This window comes from Pinus tabuliformis, chromosome 7 (genome assembly GCF_031772625.1).
Source record: "Pinus tabuliformis cultivar Carrire ecotype Pingquan chromosome 7, CPIR1, whole genome shotgun sequence".
NCBI classification, from domain to species: Eukaryota; Viridiplantae; Streptophyta; class Pinopsida; order Pinales; family Pinaceae; genus Pinus; species Pinus tabuliformis.
Genome location: NC_142293.1, coordinates 1,618,175,782 through 1,618,197,690, shown reverse-complemented (window position 1 = coordinate 1,618,197,690; position 21,909 = coordinate 1,618,175,782).

The following is a 21,909-nucleotide window of genomic DNA, read 5'->3' as shown; positions in this document are numbered from 1 at the left end:
TTATTTTTTGAGTCCACCGGTCGGACAAACAATCCCCTCCATCATTTCAATTTTCAAAGAGGAAATGAATTGAGACAATGGGCATCTCCATCCCAATGTTGGGAACATTTCGATAACATTTGGATTTTATTTTAAAATCATGATTTTTTTTGCTTAATTGATGTTTATTGATTTTTAAAAATATTTTTATGGTATTTTAATTTTGCTAATATTTACTAATTTTTTTTACCAATATTTTTTCAATTTTTATAATTTCTTAATTTTTCAAATCTTTACTAATTTATCTCGATACTAATATTCTCAACATTACTTAAAACACAAATTTCTAAAACATTGGTTAAAATGCAAATTTCTAGAGAGTAGTCATCTCATTTGGCCCACTCTTCACATAATCATAGAATTCTTTAATTAGGAAACACAAATTTCTATAACATTGGTTAAAACACAAATTTCCAGAGAGTAGTCATCTCATTTGGCCCACTCTTTACATAATCATAGAATTCTTTTAATTAGGAGTCGTCTAATGAGGTGGAGGAATTGCCCGGACGGCCAAAAATGTTGGAATCTTGGAAAAAAAAAAATTCAAAAAATCTTGTAGGGGCAGTGTATAAATTGTGTTTTTGATGGTGGTCTAAGACACCTAAAATTTTGAAGTTTAACAACTATAACTTGGATTTACAAAAATCCTTGCCATATTTTCTCTAAATATGACTGGAATTTCCACAACTTTCTGAGCAACTCGTTAGACTACGCCCTTTTAATTATTGAAATGTACTCTGTGAAATGCATGGTTAAGATAGGGTCACGTGTATCTGTCGAAATTTCTATACTTGTAAAATTCAGGAAGTTCCTATTTCCACCACTATAGGTTTATAAATGACCTCTCACATGCGAGGGAAATATCGCTCGCCCTCTCTCTCCACGCTCCATTCATTGGTTCACGTGCTGTCACTCAGAGGGCGAGCGGTATTTCCCTCGCATGTCAGAGGGCATTTATAAACCTATAGAGATGGAAATAGGAAAAGCCTAAAAATCACGAGCATCAACACAAAATGTACTGTGCACTCGGGCTCTGGGTTCCATCGAATAATTATGGGGATAAACACACGGCGTTCGATTCAAGAATTTCCAGTATTGATAAATGCTTTAAACAGTAAAATAAATAAAATAAAATAAATAGAGAATTCATTCAGAAAATCCTATGACACATATATTTTTTCTTTTAAAAATATTAATATCAAATTTAAATTCTGTTTTTGAAAATTTAATGGGAAGTGTATTATTTTAAACCAACTATGTCCTAAATTTGTTATTTAGGAAATTTAACCATATAAACATAAGTTTTTATTAAAATTATCAAATCAATTGACATATAGTGTTTATATTGAGTTTAAGTTTATTTCAAAAATTACTTATTGAGATAGAATTTAAGTTTTAGAATAAGTTTAACATGTTTATATAATCACAAAAAACTCAAAAAATTTAAAAATAGAAACACCATTTAAGTAATGGGAGAGTCCACTTGGGTAGGAGGTAGATCACATTCTTCTTTATGGCTATTATGTGAATCTAAATTAGTAATTTTATTAGCTAGCAATGAAATTTTGTTGTCTAATTTGGCAAAATGCATTTGCAATACGTCCATGTTGAGCAATATCTCTTTTTGAGCTTCATTGTGCTCAATCGAAACTTTTCCCATAATGGTTTTGATCTTCCTATATATAACCATTGTTTGATGGTTTTGATCTACCAATAAATAACCATTGTTTGCATGTACTAATTCTGTCGAGTGCTCCCTGTGTTTGGAATCCCTGTGCTACATTCTCTTCTAACTCGATATCAAAAGGAAACCACCACTCAACTATGGCCTCCTGCTAGACCATGTCTGTAAGGTCCTCGAGTTCTACCTGAGCGCGGGCGCGGTTGGGCGCCGGGCGAGTCGACGAACGCGCGGGTGCACGGGCGGTCGACGGGCGCACGGGCGGGCGCGGGCGCACAAGTGGGCGCGGGCTGCACGACGGGCGAGCGAGGGCTACACGACGGGCGGGCGCGGCGACACGGGCGTGCGACGAGCTGCGGAAGAAATGTGACAAAATATGCGACGAAAGGAAAACACTTAAAATACGACTAAGTGTTGAGCATGTATATATACGATGGTGTAAATGCTTGTAAAGCTAACTTGTAAATAAGGCTTTGGGCGCATGATGAGTGGTTTTGGGGGTCGGCCAAGGGGCTGCACACCCCATGTAAACCCACGATATGTAGTGTATATATATGAGAGCCTCGAGGCTCATTTGAACAACGAACTTCACATCTCTTCTACGCATAGATCAAGAGACAAGTGAATAGTGCGCGGAAATAAGAGGAGTCTGTGCATATCTCATGCGCTCCTCTTGAGGGTGCACTTAAGGTGATCTTGAGTCGGTCGAAGAATGGGCAAGGTGTGCCTGAGGTGTAGTGGATGTGCAGGTTTGTGCAGGACTTGGTGAGGAGGATTAAGTGGCTCAGGTGAGTACTACTCCTTGTGCAAGGGTGCACATGTATTGTAAAGGCTGGTTGCCTATGTTGTAAATTATTCTAAGTATTGGCTTGGAGCTTGCCAAGCATTACTTGTATTGTATTATTGAAGAAACATTGAATATAATATATTGTCGGGCAGACTTGTTTGGGAGTTGCCCCTCCCCTTTATACTTGTTGCAATTGTTGATGTTCTTGTTATAATTGCTATGGATAATGAATGAGTATGGGCTTCATTAAGTATAAAGGATAATTACATTTTACTTGGTTTCGAAACACAAACTAAGTAAGGACAAGTGAATTAGGCGTAGTCCACGAAGGTGAGTATTGGTGAAAAGAAAGCGTTCGGTGGTGCCGCACCTCACTATAAGCGGTTGGAAGATTACCGCAAGTGTAGGGGCGTGACATGTGGTATCAGAGCAGGTCTGAAGACTTGGAGAAGTCTTGCAGGAAGCTGGTGTTGAAGCATTGAAGCTGATACACACATGCACTTCGTGACATGTGGTATTAGAGCTCGATCTAGAGCTGGTGAGCAAGGTTTGCTCGTGACAGGAACTTGCAGGTGAAGGAAACCGTTTAACACAAGTGGAACAAGGGCTGGTTCTAATTGCAGGTGACGTGGTGAAGCTGTTGGATGGTCGAAATTAGATTGCAAAAGAGAAAGAAGCTGTTAGAAATGGCAGTCGAATCTCAGGCTGGGTCTAGTCACGTTATGAAGGATACTACTATTGGGTTCATTGAAAAGGTGTTGGAAAAGATGGAGGATATGGAGACTTCTTGGGATAAGAAGATGGACTTGTTTGCTAAAGAACAAGAGGCCAACTTGAAGACAAAGGAAGAGCTCGATGAACTCCGAACACAACATGATGAAATCCGGACACAGTATGAGTACACTGATCTTATGTGTACACAACTTGAAGTAAGGGTCAAGGAGGTTGAAGAAGCAAGGGATCATGGTCTTGCAGAGATCGTGAACTTGAAGAAAACTCTTGACGAAGCCAAGAATGAGATAGCGGTGTTAAAGAAGGCCATGAGGCATAACTCAGGTGGAGGAGTGCCTCATGTGAAGGTCAAAGAACCAGAATCTTATGATGGCACAAGGAATGCAAAAAATCTTGGCAACTTTCTATGGGACATGGAGCAATACTTGGAACGGTTGGGTCTATCTGATGATGAGACAAAGGTCAAGGTAGCTGCTCAGTTCTTAACAAAGGATGCTAAGATGTGGTGGCGAAGGAGGTTGGATCAGATTGCCAATGGTAGTGCTGATGACATCACTTCGTGGGATGACATGAAGAAGGCTTTGCAGACTCATTTCAGTCCTCAGGATGAAACATGGGAAGCAAGGACGAAGATTAAGTACATAAAGCAGACCGGAAGCCTACAAGCATATCAGCGGGAGTTTGCAAGTGCAGCTCTGGAACTTCCTGACATGGCGGAGAGGGACAAGGTGTTCAACTTCATTATTGGGTTGAAGCCTTGGGCACGCAATGAAGTGAAGAGGCAGAAGATTAGGACACTTGAAGAAGCTTTTGCTGCTGTTGACAGGTTGGTGGAGCATTATGATGAGACTTCTGATGATAGGAAGAAGAAGTCCGATAAACCGAAAGATAAGAAGAAGGAAGATGCTTCGAAATCAGATGATAGTTCGAAGACGAAGAAAGCCTTGAAGTGTTGGATATGTGCTGGACCACATACGGTGAAGAATTGTCCTTCTAAACCAAAGGTGGCTGCTATTGCACAATCTGATGTGAGGAATGAAGGTGCTTCTGTGGGGATGATGCAGATACTTGGTGCTTCTGCTACTACGGAGGTGGTCTCTAGGAGGGATCCTGAGAGGAACAAGTTGGAGTATGTTCGAATGAAGGTTGGAGGTGCTGATGTGCTCACTATGGTGGATAGTGGGGCTTCTCACAACTTCATGGGTGAAGATACTGCGAGAAGGATTGGGCTGAAATTTGTACTGGCAAAGGCACAAATGAAGACAGTGAATTCTCCTCCTATTGAGATTCTTGGTATAGCTGAGAGGGTGGACACTACACTTGGTGAATGGACCGGGAAGGTGGACTTCACTATAGTGCGGATTGATGACTATGAGGCTGTATTGGGGATGGAATTCATGAAACAATTTGATGCTATGATTGTTCCACATTTGAAGAAGCTCTACATTTATGATGGAAGGGAAGATGTACCCATTGGTGTTCCAACCATTGGTGTGACAAGGCCTGATTGTAAACTAGGAGTGATGCAAGTGGAGGATGAGAAAAGAATGGGAGACATGAGTAAGCGATTGTCTACTGTTGAGACAAAGCTTACCGAGCAGTCATTGGTCATTAGATCACTTTCAGATAGCATCTTGGATTTGTCAAGAAGGCTAGAGTTGGTTGAGGATGATGATGATGACGAGGAGGTATATGTGAGGCCGGATGTCCAGAAGGAAGACCAGGTTGCTTATCTACAAAGGATGGAGATTAAGGATCCTGATAGGTGGATCGAGTTGATTAGTGAGGGAGAGCCTTCAGGCTCTACTCCCTCTACATCTTCTTAGATGGATGAAGAAGATGGGGCTCATTGTTAGCTGCTCATGGCAGTGAGTCCTTAAACATGTTTGAGCAAGTATGATTGATGGTGCAGGGATAGCTTGGCATCAAGCATCATGACATGTTGCAGATGGATGGGGTTTCCATGGACCTGAGCATGGATTATGGAGATGGATTCTTGAAGAGTCGAGGATGTGGCAAATGTTTGAGGAACAACTGATGATGGCATGAGGATGTTCACTCTCATGGATTGAGCGTGATGGTTGGATTAGCTACCCAACTAGTTCAGACATGGGGTCGCGAAGTGTGCGGAGATGTGTTAGCATTTTGTTGGGATATCATGACAGAGGTTCACATGATGACACATGATGAGGTCGACACGAGGTGTCACAGTGGAGATTGTGGCAGAGGGGTCGATGATCATGGATCGAGATGATATCTGATGGAGAGCATACCGTTGAGGTGCATACCTTGGTATGGTGAGCTTGGTGGTAGTTGGTCACTAAGTCGAGGCATGATGGAGATGAGGCTCTACATATGTTGCAAGGATGTTTGCTCTGTGTGGAGGATTCAACACTATGGATGATGATGATCTTGGTGGATGGCTACCGGGATGGTATGTTGTCGAGGACGACAACGATTTCAAGTGGAGGAGGATGTAAGGTCCTCGAGTTCTACCCGAGCGCAGGCGCGGTTGGGCGCCGGGCGAGTCGACAGACGCACGGGTGCACGGGCGGTCGACAGGCGTGCGGGTGCACCGGCGGGCGCGGGCGCACAAGTGGGCGCGAGCTGCACGACGGGCAGGCGAGGGCTGCACGACGGGCGGGCGCGACGACACAGGCATGTGACGAGCTGCGGAAGAAATGTGACAAAATATGCAACGAAAGGAAAACACTTAAAATACGACTAAGTGTTGAGCATGTATATATGCGATGGTGTAAACGCTTGTAAAGCCGACTTGTAAATAAGGCTTTGGGCGCATGATGAGTGATTTTGGGGGTCGGCCAAGGGGCTGCACACCCCATGTAAACCCACGATATGTAGTGTATATATATGAGAGCCTTGAGGCTCATTTGAACAACAAACTTCACATCTCTTCTACGCATAGATCAAGAGACAAGTGAATAGTGTGCAGAAATAAGAGGAGTCTGCGCATATCTCATGCGCTCCTCTTGAGGGTGCACTTAAGGTGATCTTGAGTCGGTCGAAGAATGGACAAGGCGTGCCCGAGGTGTAGTGGATGTGCAGGTTTGTGCAGGACTTGGTGAGGAGGATTAAATGGCTCGGGTGAGTACTACTCCTTGTGCAAGGGTGCACATGTATTGTAAAGGCTAGTTGCCTATGTTGTAAATTATTCTAAGTATTGGCTTGGAGCTTTTCAAGCATTACTTGTATTGTATTATTGAAGAAAGACTGAATATAATATATTGTCGAGCAGACTTGTTTGGGAGTTGCCCCTCCCCTTTATACTTGTTGCAATTGTTGATGTTCTTGTTATAATTGCTATGGATAATGAATGAGTATGGGCTTCATTAAGTATAAAGGATAATTGCATTTTACTTGGTTGCGAAACGCCAAACTAAGTAAGGACAAGTGAATTAGGTGTAGTCCTCGAAGGTGAGTATTGGTGAAAAGAAAGCGTTCGGTGGTGCCACACCTCGCTATAAGCGGTTGGAAGATTACCGCAAGTGTAGGGGCGTGACAATGTCCATCTCTTCTCTAGTTGCATGAGAGGTATGCTCCCAATAGTGAGCTACTGAGACTTCCACATTGCCTTAACCCTGTGTGTGGGACAAGGTCCCTCCTTCCTCTACTGCTTAATGATTGTAAGAGGATTTGTGTGCTGAGAATTAAGACAAGAATTAGACAGGTTTTAAAATGCCAACTAGTTCCAGCTAGTCTCAAAGCACTCTAGCTTGCTAGTAACCCATTGAGAGGGACACACTTGAGAGGGGAGGAGTGAAGCCCGACTCAAATGTAGCTAAATAGGAGATAAAAGTCCAGAAGATCAATATACAAATTGAAAAAGGGTGAAATTGGGAGGAGAGAGCAAGGGGATTTTGTGAAGAATGGAATCAATATGAGATCACAACTAGACTAGAGGAGACTACAAAAAATCCATGGATACTCAGAGGGTCATTTACCCAAATGAAGCTCAGAACAAGGTGTTTTTCTAAATTCACATGTTTGTTAAAAATGTTAAACCATAATTCTCAAGTGACAACCATCTTGGTTGAAGCACTACTCATCCAAACTAGAATATATTAATATTCATGTACAAGGATGTCACATAGGCATGCAAGAGGTTGAAGACTACTAATCCAAACTAGAATATAATAATGTTCATGTACAAGGATGATCACATAGGCATGCAAGAAGTAATTGAAATGACCACCCTTAAATGGTTTGGTAGTCCAACTAAAACTCATGACATTAACTTCACCATTTGTCTTTACCTCGCCCCCATCAAAAGTGGCAATTGCATAGAAATAGTTCTTCCATAGAGTATCAATATTATTCATTTGTCATGAAAAAATATATTTAAAAATATTATATATAATAGGCTTAGGCATAAAAATAATTTTAAATAATTTTTTATGAAATAATTTTTTGAATAAATATTATATTTAATTATAATTTTGATTAATTAAAGAAAATGAAAAAATAACCAATAAGATAATTAAATTTTACATTTAATTTATTAATTAAAAAAAATCAATATAATTTTTTTTTTAAATATTCAATATATTTTATTTTTATTTTTTCTAAAGACTAAACTTACCCAATTGATTATCGCATTACATTCAAATTAAATATTCAATTGATTTGATTACATCAAATTATTTGAATCTTTGAAAAATTTGTGTTTGTTTTGAATTTTTACGAGTGCAATGATTCACAAAATTTAACTATATAATTCTTTTGGGTAGGTGTTTGAAAACTGAAAACAGACCCTAGGCACATATTTAATGTGTTTTTATATGTTATAATTTTATATAATATTTTTATTTTAAAATTGTATTTTATGTTTATTCAAATCTAAAATGAGTGGAGTTTGGGCAATTATATAAGAGGTTTAGTTAATTATATTGAATTTTAGTAAATAACATAAATGAAAATACGGAGGGAGATTATGAATAATAATTTAGAGATGGCTATTAAGAATTTGAAAGGTTTTAGGTTTATTATTAATTTTTATATGTTTTGATGTTATTATATTGGTAAGTATTTTTGTGAAGTAAGACATTTATAGACTAATTGGAATATATTATTTAGTATTTTTTTTATTTATAAGTAATTATTTATTTCTAAATAATGTTATCAATTAACAATTTTTTTTGTTGGAAGTTGCTTGATTTTCATGTTGATTTTGAAAAATAATGATGAAAAATCACCAAATATTTTTCAATCAAGTCACTAAAAACTAAATATCATAATTATAAAAAAAATTAAAAACCATGTTATAATGCAAAAGTGGTCATGCAACATCACCTCTCTTTTTTAAAATTCAAATTCAAACATTTTTTAACCATAACATTAAAAACCAAATATCCTTATTACTAAAAAAAAAGTTAAATACCAACACTAAAAATTTATCAATATATTTTTATTTTTTTTAATAATTTAAAAACAACATTACATTTTTTTTATTTAATTATTAGTTATTTATTTTTTATATACTTTACATTTGAAAGGAGAAAAATCAATTTGTTTTATTTATTTTTAACATTTTTTTAAATGAAAAATAAATATATATCACACTAAAACAAATTAAAATTGTAAAAAAATATTTTATATATAAAAATAAATTTAAAATTTATTTATATATATAAAATAAAATTACAATTTTAATTTAAAAAATTATAAAAAAAATAAAAAAGATTGAAAAAATGAATAAAAACAAATGAAAACTAGGCCAAAGGCCAAAGAAAGCATTGTGGGGCATCACCTTGGCTACAATGCTTCTCTATTGTCTTTACTTTTGTTATTTTTAGTTACTTTTATATTTTAGTAGTAGTTGTTCATTTATATAACAAACTAAAATGCAATATTATAGATGTTTTAAGCATTCTCATAATTTTTATAGGTCTTTCACATATGTGTTTTTATATAATCATATACATATCTAAAAAGTTTCCAAACTCAAGATAGTGATTTATTATGTTGTACTATCCACAAACTTTCGAGAGAGATTGAGCTTTTACATTTCAGGAAAAGAGTAACCATTATCCATGCGAATCTTGATTGTCACTAATCCTTGCTAGCAACCAGTTTTTATAAAAATGTCCAGATGAGGATAATTCCACAACAAATATATATATTATATATACAAACCCTTAAATTTAACATCCATAATTTATGCTTCTTGAAAAGTGCCAAGTGCAACTGAGACCTGTAGCCAAAATAGAGGAGCTTGTGAACATCAAGTAAGACCCCTTGTATGTTTCCATTTGCATTGAAAAAATTTAATGACATAAGTTATTATCGGATTTAGCGGCTAACTAGAGGAGAAAAATGCCAAGAGAAAACATCTTACTTATATATCTGAGAGAAGACACAAAGAAAGGAGGGAAACAATTATTCCCAAGGGCATAACTGGAGAAAGTTGAGCATGCCTTACCTGGTGTCTTTGATTTGCCACTGGCATTTAGTCAATGCTAGCCCTATTTTCAAAACGATATTAGTTTCCTAATTTATTTCCCTGTATACATGAGAGAAGGAAATGTGTGAGAAGTATCTAATCTTGTTGGAGATGTTTTGAAAAAGAGGAAGGAGAGTATGGTTTTTTAGATGAGTTTTCCCATTCATCTAGTTGATCACATTTAAAGAGTCCCCATATACATATAGCTCATTGATATGCAAGAATTTGGCCAATTGGAGAAGAAGTTTGAGTGCAAACAATTTTGCAAAATTATTAGATGATGGTCCAATATTGCATGAAAGGAGAAAATATGATGCTCCGATAGATGGATGGGCGCCTCTAGCCTTCCCAAATAAGGAATCAATCTAGCTTCCCCATTGAAGTAAGCCCAAGGCTTATCTTTTTGAATGGAATTTTTTGAGTGATGATGGTTTGGAAGATTCAAAAGTTTCTTGGGAAATGAGTCCTGTCAGACTAAGTTGTTACACACCACTTTGATATATGATTTTCCTTGGACTTCAACTATGGTGGCATTTTTCTCAAGCCAAATACCCCAACAAACCATTAGAGGTAGAGCTTTAAAATTTCCTTTGGATTTTTGTTCAGCCAATCATGTAAACAAACCTCTACTATGATTCCACTCCAGGAGTACTATGCTCCTTCACTCTTTTGAATTTCTTTCCAGACTTGTTGAGTGAAAGGGTAATGAATAAAAATGTGAGGAATGGATTCCGCCTCTTGGAGGCACAAAGAACATATACTTGGGCCTATGAAAGATCTTTTTTGAAGAACATCCCAGGTGGGAGCTTTGTTTCTAAGGAGGAGCCACATAAAAAGCTTGGATTTTGGTGGGCATGAAAATTTCCAGAGCTTCTTGGACCACCAAGGAGGTGGAGGCCTACTTTCACATTGTGCAAGCATCAAGCATATGAACTTTGGGTTATAGTGACTAGATGGGGCCACAAACCAAACCAAAGTATCCTAAGAAGGGGATAGAGAAATGAGACATTGTCTTAACAAGTCCATGTAGTGAGACCATTCATGTGAAAGGTGATCTTCAAGGTGAAGTTCATTTACATCTTTCCAAGTTTTCATACCAAAAAAGTTATCTCTATTTGAGACATAGTGAAGGTAGAAATATCCTTTATCATTTAAAGTCTGAACTAGATGCTCTGAAAGGATGTATAATTCATTGCTACCAATCATGGCATCCTTTCTAATAAGAATATTTGTTCCATTATCCGATGTAATAGTTCCACAAAATTTATGATAGCTCTCCATATAATTGATCCATTATGGGATGACTTTATTGGAGATCTTATCCAATATAGCATGGAGGTTGGGGAAATGTATTTCTGTTCCATGATTTGAGACCAAAGACATGATCCATTGATCATCTTCCAAGCTCCCTTGGTCACCAAAGCCCTTTAGAACCGAGAGAGATTCTTCAAACCCCAACACCCAAGGGCTTTCAGAAAGGTTATGGAGGGCCAAGCAACCAAGGAAAAGAGTTTTCTATCCTATTGACCCACCCATAGATATCTCAAAGAGATTTTCTTGATTTTATTTAGGTTACCTTTTGGAATCCAAGCGAGAGAGGCCCAATAAACCAGAATAGCTTCTAAAACATATTTTCAAAGAACCAACCATCTAGCTCGAGAGAGCCATTTATTACAGTGACTTCTAATTTTAAGCTCCACTTTTACAATGAACCAGGTCCATTCATCTTTCATATAGTTTTATGGTTTTAGCATAAAACCCAAATATTTTAAAGGGCCTCCAAAGGGAAGACACGGTTTTGAGAGAATCCCTTCGATAAGCTCAACTTATCCTTGATCAAGTGCACTTCCAAGTAGGGTCGATTTGTCATGATTTATCTTCATTTTAGTGGCTAAGGAGAAGGTGTCTAAGATATGGTGTATAGTTTCAAGGCTTCCATAGTTCAAATCTAAAAAAATATGATATCATCAATGAATAAGAGATGAGTGAGGGAGCATCTTTGAGAGATTGAGATACCTTTTATCAAATGTCTTATTTTTGCATCCATAATGGCTCTACTTAAGTCTTCCAGAACCCGGAGGAATAGAAGAGGGGACAAAGAACATCCATGATGAATCTCCCTTTGGGGGTTGACGAAGGGGAAGTAGAGTCATTAATTAATAAGGCCATAAAGGAGGAGTTGATACAATTGTATATCTATTCAACAAATTGTGTATTAAAAACCAAATGAAGTAACAATAGTTTGATATAGAACGAGTCCACCCTATCAAAATATTTTGAAAGATCTACTTTGTAGATTTTGGCCTATTGTTTTTTTAGGTGAAGGGAGTGAATTCACTCTTGAGATAAACAATAGCCTCATGGATTTGGCGATCTTTTAGAAACCCAAATTGCTCAAGGGAAATTTATTCCGAAAGAATGGGCTCCATTAATAGAGTAATAATCTTCGAGATGATTTTATAAAGAGAATTGCAAAGTGAGATCAATCTGAATTTTTCAAAGGAATCAACCTTTTTATATGTTGGAATGAGGGCCAAGAAAGTAGAATTGAAAGGTTCCAGGATCCTTTCATTTATTCTATAGTACTCTATGACTTCCTTCAAGTCCCCCCAATGAAATCAAAGAAAGCCAAATGAAATTCAATGGGGAGTCCATCCAGGCTAGGAATTTTGTCCTTTCGAAAACTCTTCAAAACCATTTCAAGCTCCTCTTTAGAGACCTCCCTCACAAGATCCAAGTTTTCTTCTTCATTTACAAACCTCGGAAGAATCCAACCATTTAGGGGATTTTATCTATATTTACGCGATCATTTTTTCAAGATGTCTCTAAAATAAGAGTGTCATTCATCAGCAATGTCCTTGAAGGTGGATGTTATTTAGTCATCAAATCTTGTAATTTCCTAGATAGTATTTATTTCCTTTCTGTGATTTGCCACTCTATGAAAAAACTTAGTGTTTTCAACCCCTTATTTGAGCCATAAAGTTATTCTTTTCAGCCTCCACTCATTTTCCTTATCAAGAAAAAATTCCCTCAAGATATTTTAGGGATTTTTTATGTTCTTCAGGAAAGGTAGAATGATCAGTGTTTGCAAGAAGGGCCCAAAACATCTTCTCTTTTTCATAAACAAGTTTTTCATCCCAATATATTTTTTCCGTTGCCAAAATGGATATGACTTCTTTTGATCTTTTCAATTTCTCTTGAAACTGAATGGAGGGTGAGGAACCAAGGTTTAAATTGTAGGAAACCCAGGACTCCCTGATTTTTCCGTTAGGGAAGGATGTTCCACCCATCCTAGGTTTAGCTTGAAAGGGTTCATTGGCTTATCCAGCCCTAAGTTCATATCTAATAGGATTATGATTAGATTCCCCTCTATAGGCTACCTATTATCTGATTTGTAAATTTTGATCTAGGAGGCTCTCATAGATGAGAAAATGATCCAACCTCTTAGTAATGTGATCATTCTCAATTATGTTGTTTGACTAGGTGGGAAGGAATTTTGAAGTGATAATTTCCATCAAACCCAGCAAATCGAGATTGTTCACAAAATAATCAACTCAGGTTGAAGGCTTGCAACTTTCTAAATGACCCAAGGTAACATTTAGATCGCCCCAATCCAATACACAACAAATAAGAGCCAAAGTAGGAAAATTTGAAAATTATTTTCCATAAGGGCTTCTTGTCAGCATAAGGCCCATACATATTTAGATTGGTGAAAGAAAATCCATAGTCTCTATCAATAAGAGATGTATCCAAACAAGAAGAGGAAGCCTAGGCCACATATATTAGAGGAGGGAGGTTATGATGGAGGGCTCATTATGGGATGGTATCAGAGGAGGGACCCCTCCATCATAATTTCTCGGAGAAAAATAATCTAAGGGGAGGGAGTAATATCTAGTCTTTTAACAACCAGAGATTTGTTGGTCGAGTTGACCAAAACCTAATGTTCCAAGTGAGAATCCTCATCCTGATACCTTGGTAAGGGCTAAAGCTCTAATCACCACAAGGATGGGTTTATACTTTCCTGATTTGGCCTTCGTTGATGCTTATTTCATAGCAAGAGAAATGTGGGATTTCTACCCCTACCCGAGCTAGTTGGTAAGGGTTCATCCCAAATCCCTAGACCTTCACCCAATTTAGGAACAAAATTCTTCAAATATAATTCCTTGACATCGTTATGGGCACCCAAAGAATGGAATCCGTATGGATGAGAGGTCGTGTGGGACTATGGAGCAAGAGATGCACCGATAGTAATTCCAGATTTGAGATGGGGGGCAAAAGATTTGAGGGGGAAATAAGGGAACATGAGGAATAGTGGGAGAGGGAGGGGAAATATTAGTTTTGTAGAGAAAAAATTAAACATGAGACAAAGGGAGCATGAGAGGAAACCTTCAAAGTGGGCAAAGAAACAAAATCAAAATTAAAAAATGGAGGATGGAGGATTGTATTCATACCTGGCTTGAGTCCTTGTTTGTTGCACTATGTTTGGCCACGTTCTCCTAGTCCTAATCCAAGGGTGGTTCCAATGATGCTACCGGAACCTCTTGATCTGAAATTTTGCAGCTAATAGAATCTAGGGGGTCAAATCTTCTTTCCTCGGACTTTGGGGCATTCAAACCCTCTCTAAACTTGATAAATATGGTTTTAAGATGGACGTGGGATGGTTTCATTTAAATTTGAACTTTAGACCAATTAATAAAATTTTGTTTATTTAATTTGTTAATGTTGATTTTTTTTTAAGAAAAAGTTATACTTTTTCATTTCATAATGTATTCAAAAAGTACATTATGTATGTACAAATAACACCCAAAATAAAGTATGTCTTGATAATGATACTAATAATATTAGAGAGAAAAGATTGATGCCCCCATAACGAATTAGGCACCCTTATTGAGACCTTTATTAGTCATCTTTTTCTAACAATGATCCATCATTACATATTTATTCCCTTTGAAGTAAATTCTAAAATAATAATTTTTAGAGTTGAATCCCAATTTCAAATGTTTGAAGGGATTGCTAAATCCTTATTCGAATCTAACTTATCGAATTCATGTGGTATCTTCATCCCTCCTAATGGGGTTTCATTTTCATCTTCATTCCTCATGGCATATACCATCATAGATTTGTGTTTTTCCCCATTCTTTGGGGAGTTAGCATTACTATTGTTATTTGGAGCTACATCTTGCAGATTTCTATAGTATAGTCATTTAAATAATCCAAATACAATTGTTTTGGAAATTGATAGCCCTTTGGTTTGGATTTGGGACCCTTTTTCCATTTTGAATGAGCTCACATGCAAGGGCAAGGGTCCTAAAGATGACCTATTTTTTCATAATTCAAGCACCAATAGTTGTGTTCTTATAATATAAGACCTAAGTCCATTGAAAATTTTCACATTCTAAATTTATCTTGTCTAGTAACCCTTGAATGGTATCAAACCAACATATGTTTGGGCATATGCAAAGAGACATGTTTGAATAATAATGATCAATATCTACTTTTATCGCTGCTTAATCCTTTTATTACACTTAATTTCTTCTAATCCAACACCATTAATATTGAACTCAGCAATAACGTTTTCACATAGCCATATAGATGCAACTATCAACTCTAAATTAACCTTTAGATCTTGTAATCTCTTCCAATGATTTTTTGTAGACGTAATATCAAAGTATTTATTAAGGTCAATGAAGCAACAATGTAAATCAACTTTATTATCCCGACTCCATTTATAATAATCCCATGAGTAATCAAGTTATTTAATGTTGATATTACAACTCATGATTCTAAAGGAACCTTTAGATCTTCTAATCTTTTCCAAGGGTTTTTCTAAGAATTGTGTCTAGAGATCTTTGAAAATCAATGAAGTAATAAAGAGAATTGATTTTATTTTCTAAATTCTTTTGCAATAACTTTAAGAGTAGTATCCTCAATGGGTGTGTTTGTGGAGATTTAATATCCGCATTAAGGGATGAGCCAAGGTAACACTTGGAGCATATGCGAGGGTGGGTGGCTTGGTAAAATTTAATTCAGGTGTCTTAGTTGGTGTGCCAATACATGGGGACATGAAGTTTATTAACTTTCTTGATCTATTCATTCAGGGTGGTGAGGGCTCCTCCTCATCCTCCTTTAGTACTTGTTTTTATTGTAAGGTGGGTTTGTTTCATTCTCTGTTTTTGCTAGTGGATGCATATTGGTGGCGTATCTTGGTTGGAGAGTGATTGTGTTGTTTCTTGGTTTTGGTGGTAGTTGGGGAGGAGTCTGGTGTGTTCTTTTTGGGGTGATGGTGCTTTAATAGTGGGGCTCATTCTCTTCTCTCTCATAGGCTTTCATATTGGGTGAGTTCCTTGTCATTTTTCGATTCACATTGGGTTTGATTTTTAGTATTGTCACTGTTGTTTTACCTAGGTCTAAATGTAAGATATTTAATTGGGTTTGTTTACGGTCATAAGGAAATTTTTGGTTTTTTCCTCACCCTGTGATTTAGGTCTGGGTATCATTTTTCAATTAGGTACCTACTTGGGATTGTGTGGTTACTAGTCTTTTCAAGGTCGAAATTTCTAGTGCAGTTGATGGTTTATACTTCTTTGGGTTGTTAGGTAGTGTGATATGGTGGAATGTGGGTTCTGGAGCAGAGTTTTTTCTGTTTTGGTCCCTCCCATTTTTTTACTCTCCTTTATGTCTTTAAATCTGGTCGACTACCTTTGTGGTTTATGAGTTTACAGCGTGGGGAACCAGACAATCTATTAAGTGTTGGTCCTTGTGTCTAATTTGATGGTGACGGCATTCTTGTCTTTTTTTTAGGTACAAAAGGTTATTTGCTTCTTGCCTTTCACAATTTCATTGGGTGTGGGTTGTTGATTTAGTGTCCTGTTTGTTCTTTTTCCTATGTCATCATGCCTCAAAGGTAGTGAATAAGGGGTAGCGGAGATGGCTTTGATAACTATGGTGATAGATGAGTTCAACCTTTTACTTCTGAATATGTTGCATTTGCCTTTGATGCAGTCCCTTTTGAAGTTAGGCATGAGATCCTTCTTTTGGAAATCAAGGAAGAGGGTGATTGCCCTTACTTTCCAGATTTTGAACTAGTATATGAGGAGGAAAAGTGGTTTCCTGCCCATGGAAGGTTTCGACGATGTTGGTGGCATTTCTTGAGCTCTTTGGGTATTAATCAATAACTCACAACGTTGCTTTGACTTTTCTTTTGTGATAATAAGGTCAACAACTACAATGTCTTTTCTAGTTTAGAGGAATTGAAGCGGGTGCTTCAAAACATATGTTTTTGCTTGGACAATGTTGATGCTCATCTGTCAAAGATGGAAGGATTTTTTCCAAGTGATTATGCTTCAAGGAACTTGACAGACCCTCCAAAAGTTGATAGCATTTTGACTCTTATTGTTCCCTTTCCAAATCATGAACAATAAATCTCTAATGGTGTATGGCTTTGGTTTGAGTTTTAAGGCTCATGATTTTTCTTGGGTAAAGCAAGTTATCTTGGCACGCATCATGGTTTTGTTTATGATGTACTTTCAATGGTATGTTTTGTTGTTATGGTGCATGGCTAGTATGCATGACTCTTTTTTTGCAGGGGTCTCTTGTTTCTACTTGCATGGGATTCTTTTTGGCTTGCATCGCTGACATGGTGCAACGCAAGTTTGTGTTGCTTTTAATGTGGAACGAGGATGCTATGGTTAGCAATATGCCTCCTGGTTTCGATTGTTTTTGAAAGCTCTCTGGTTTGAAGTGTAGACATGTTCAGAACTCATTTAGGCTACGCTGTTGTTGGATTAGTATGTATGTTTCTTTTGGTGATAATAGTGACTCTTTGTAGCTATTGGGATCCTGTTGGTTATGGTCGTAATCACTTTTAGCCTCATAGCGCTTAACTTGAAGTTGAAGATACTGTGTATTTTGTTGTGTTCTAATTATTGTGTGAGATGACACCTTCTACTTAACTTATTATGATTAAAAATGGAGTGGGAAAGAGTGTAATTGGTTCTCAAATTATATGGCTGTTTTGTTTAGCCACCATTATACAATTTTACTTTATAAAAGTGTTTATATTTAAAATAAATAGATAAAATAAGAGTACTCAAGTAATTTAATGTTAAATAATAGTTTCTAATACCAACTTACTATATAACAACTTTTCTTTATGTGATTTTTAATTATAAACTGAATCTTTTTTAGAGAACAATTCTTAATCAAAACGGCAATGTAATTTGAAGAGTTATTTTTATTAAACCATTTTTAGAATAAAATCTATTAGGTTTTCAAAATCCTTATTAACTTTATTAAATTCTTATTTAATTTTAAAATCCTTGCAGAGTCCTCAACTCTCACGTTGGGAAACGTGCCACATTTTTAGCGTTCAAATCAATCAATTCATTCTTCTTTGAAACTGCTCCACACTTTTGTGTTCTTTATGTGTGTCTTTTCTGTTTTTAAATATGATGGATTCCATGTTTTTATCTTCTTAAATATTGACGATGATGATGATGGTTAACGTCCACTGAGACCAAATTTTGGTCTATCGGACCTAAAGAAATGAATTATTTAGTTTGATTTAAGATTTTATTCCTATGCTCAAAAATCTTGGAGAGAAGCCTCCCGAGCTCACTATAATTTTGACATCGTAAAAGGCTAGGAAGGTCAGTATTGCAACAAAGATTATGAAACTGAGATCTAATGTGGTTGTACGCGAGGCACTCTAAGAGGAAGTGATTTTCATCCTCGATGTTCATATTCTCACAGAGATGGCAAATCCTTTCCATCCATGGTGTTTTAGGAACTGCCCAACGACCCGTTTCACTATGGAGCTCATGAGAGTTCATTCTAATCTTGGCTATATTAATTTTCTTCTTTGAGCTAGTTAAAACAAGTTACTATTGAAGATGAGAAAGTTGAAACTGGCAGTGAAGAATATGTTTTCATTACTGAAGATGACATTGGAACTGAGAAGAGTCGTAAAAGACCAAAAGTAATGATGCCCAAGAATAAACTGTTACAGTTAATGATGAGAATGTTATGAAGAAGAAAAGTAAAGTTGAACATTTGAAGTAGTCATTACCAACAGTCAAGAACCTAGTGAAACTTCAAAAGAAGGCAAAGAAATCATTACACCCGGGCATTGATTTAGAGGATGTAATTATTAAAACAAAACAAAATACCATTCGACATAATTTGACAAAGAGAAACTTAATTGAGGGTGGTCGTACATTTCAACTTAATGTCAAACAAATCTATAAGGCAAGTGAAGGACAATGTCAATATCAAATCAAAAAGCCACATTATCTGTATGTTCACAACTTGAAGACATTTATGAGGTACAATCCATATGCTCATGTGGTTTATTAGTGCTTCTTGTTGATCAAGTTCAAGTTTCTAACAAAGAAGCATTTGATAAGTCAAAATGTTTTGAATACAATTATTATGTGCTAGGGGGGAACCATTCTGTAGAAGCTCAAAGACAATTGATGGAGGAATATCCCAATAACCCACGTTTTGAAACAATGAAATGTATCATTTATGTTGGTTTATATCAAATACAGAAGCAAAGTTAGTGGCATGGGATCATAATTCAGATAATGAATATAGGGTGTATGACTTTCATCCAAAGGGTTAGATTTATTCATAATGAATTGAAGAAAAATGTGGTGGGATAGGATAAATGTTACTGTAGATTTCTAAAAGGAATGTTGTATGGAAATAGGCTATCCAATTGAAGAGAAAATCAATTCAAAAGATGGCAAATACGGCAAATTTAGTGATTTATTCAGAGGTGTTGATAACATTTTCGAGTTGGCATTTATAACTTGAGAGATATGGGAGTTGATAAATTAGACTTTTAGCATGTTGGAGAACATTGGCATTAAAGACCAGAAGGTCAAAAAGTCTAAGCTATTGATATGTAGCAACAGTAAAAAGGTCCTAAAATGAAGCAGCTTCCAGAAGATATGACATCACATCTTGGAGAGCATTGCAAGGAGTGAAGGATAAAATTTTTGTCAAAGCAATATTATCTCGTATGAGATCAGGGAAATTATCATTGAAGAAAATGTCTGAGAAATTTCGAAAGTAAGTTTGTTAAATTATTTTTATTTATTTCTAGACTATAATTTTTTTTAAATATAACATATTGATTTTTGAGTATTTGTTATACATATCATTATATTAACTTTTTTTTATTTTGTCTATGTAGTCACAAAGTTTACATGAAAATTCAAGAATAAATGGTTAAAATGTTGAATGGAGATAATTGGGATGATGTTGTACACAACTATCCAGATTCAAGTTCTACATCAACATTAAAAATTTCTTATCTTGCATTTAAAAATGTATGTTGATTTATACATTCATTTTTTATTCATTTGTGTACTATTTTTAATTTATAGCTTACACATATAATTGTTTATTTTATAAAAGATGAAGAGTGATGATAATGGAGCACCAGATAGTTTCAAAACCTTTATTGAAAAAATAAAGATTGAATGACTGGAGAAGCAACGTACTAAGAATGTTGAACTTGATCCAACTCTTACTCATTTCATTTGGAATGGGTTAGACATTGTTATATATCAAGTAATACAAGGCGACTATGAAGACATTGCTAAACTCATACCTTAAAGGGATTATGCCCTAATAATTGCAGATATTCCCCATGGTTCCAATATTCCAAACATTAACTATGATAGTGACCCTTATACATATCAAGCTCTTAGTAAAGTGGTTGCGGGATTTCTAGAAGTCGCGTCATCACCATTATGGATATTTGTGACATTTCATTCAGACACACAATTGGCAATGTTATTGTCAAGCTTCAAGGGGAAAACAAATTCAATGATACAACTTATATGGTAAGATGTTTAAAAACGTATATTTGATTAATGTTGAAAAATTCATTTATGTACAAGTTAATTGAACTTTTACTATTTCATGTTACAGGCAAAAGTCAAATCTTTTTAACCGTGAAAATCAACTATTTATAAATAATTGTGATTTCATCCATATTGATAGTCGGACAAAAGATGATAGCTATATGTCTATGATTTTTAATCGGGTAGATGGAAAAAGTCATAGCCAAATACTGACTTATGATGCTGTTGTGAGAAAACTAACATATGAAAACAAATAAGCAAAAGGAGATATAGTTAATATTATAAAAAACCACAATTATTGATTAACTATCTTATAGACATATGCTCAAATGAAGGAGATTGGGTTCTGAATTTATTTTCTTCGCTCAGGGAAGTTTTATTGATGATGGTGGTGGTGTTAACGTCCGCTAAAACCAAAAATTGGTCTATCGGACCTAAAGAAACAAATTATTTATTTTGATTTAAGATTTTATTCATATGCTCAAAAAGCTTGGAGAGAAGCCTCCTGAGCTCACTATAATTTAATATTGTAAAAGGTTAGGAAGGTCAGTATTGTAACCAAGATTGTGAAACTGAGATCTAATGTGGTGTACGCGGGGCACTATAAGAGAAGTGGTTTTCATCCTCGATGTTCCTATTCTCACATATATGGTAGATCCTTTCCATCCATGGCGTTTTAGGAACTGCCCAATGACCTGTTTCACTATGGAGCTCATGAGAATTCGTTCTAATATTTGCTATATTAATTTTCTTTGAGCTAGTTTAAATATAGAGATACTTTTGATCTTCTAGGGTGGGGTTGATGACCTTCTTATAATAACTTAATTTTCTTTTAGCAGCTAAATTTTCTCACACCACATTTTTTCTTTGAACTTAGAAGTAACAATATCTTTAATGTTATTTATGTCTTGCAATGCATCATTCTCGTTGATCTCCCAATAGTTTAACCAGGCCCTTATGTCTTTATGCCACCCCCGATTGAGCCTTAGGTTTTTGGCTGGAAGTTAAAGCTAGCTTAGGAAGTCTATAATCGTCTATTTATTGAGTTTGTGCTTGTACAATAGAAACCTAATCATAGCTAGGCTCTCAATAGGGGGAATACCTCTTCTATAAGTAAAATAGGATAGGGTGTATTACTTTTAATTTTCAGGTTATAAGTTATAAAACGCTTCTGAATTTGCTCAATCTTTCTCCATGATTCTCTGGAGATGCTGCAACCCCAAACCACACAGCCATATAAGATAATAGGAGTGACAAAAGTTTCAAAGAGGAACTTTTTTTATCCCACATTAACAAGTTTGTTGTTTTATAATTATTTTCAAGACCAAAATAAGCT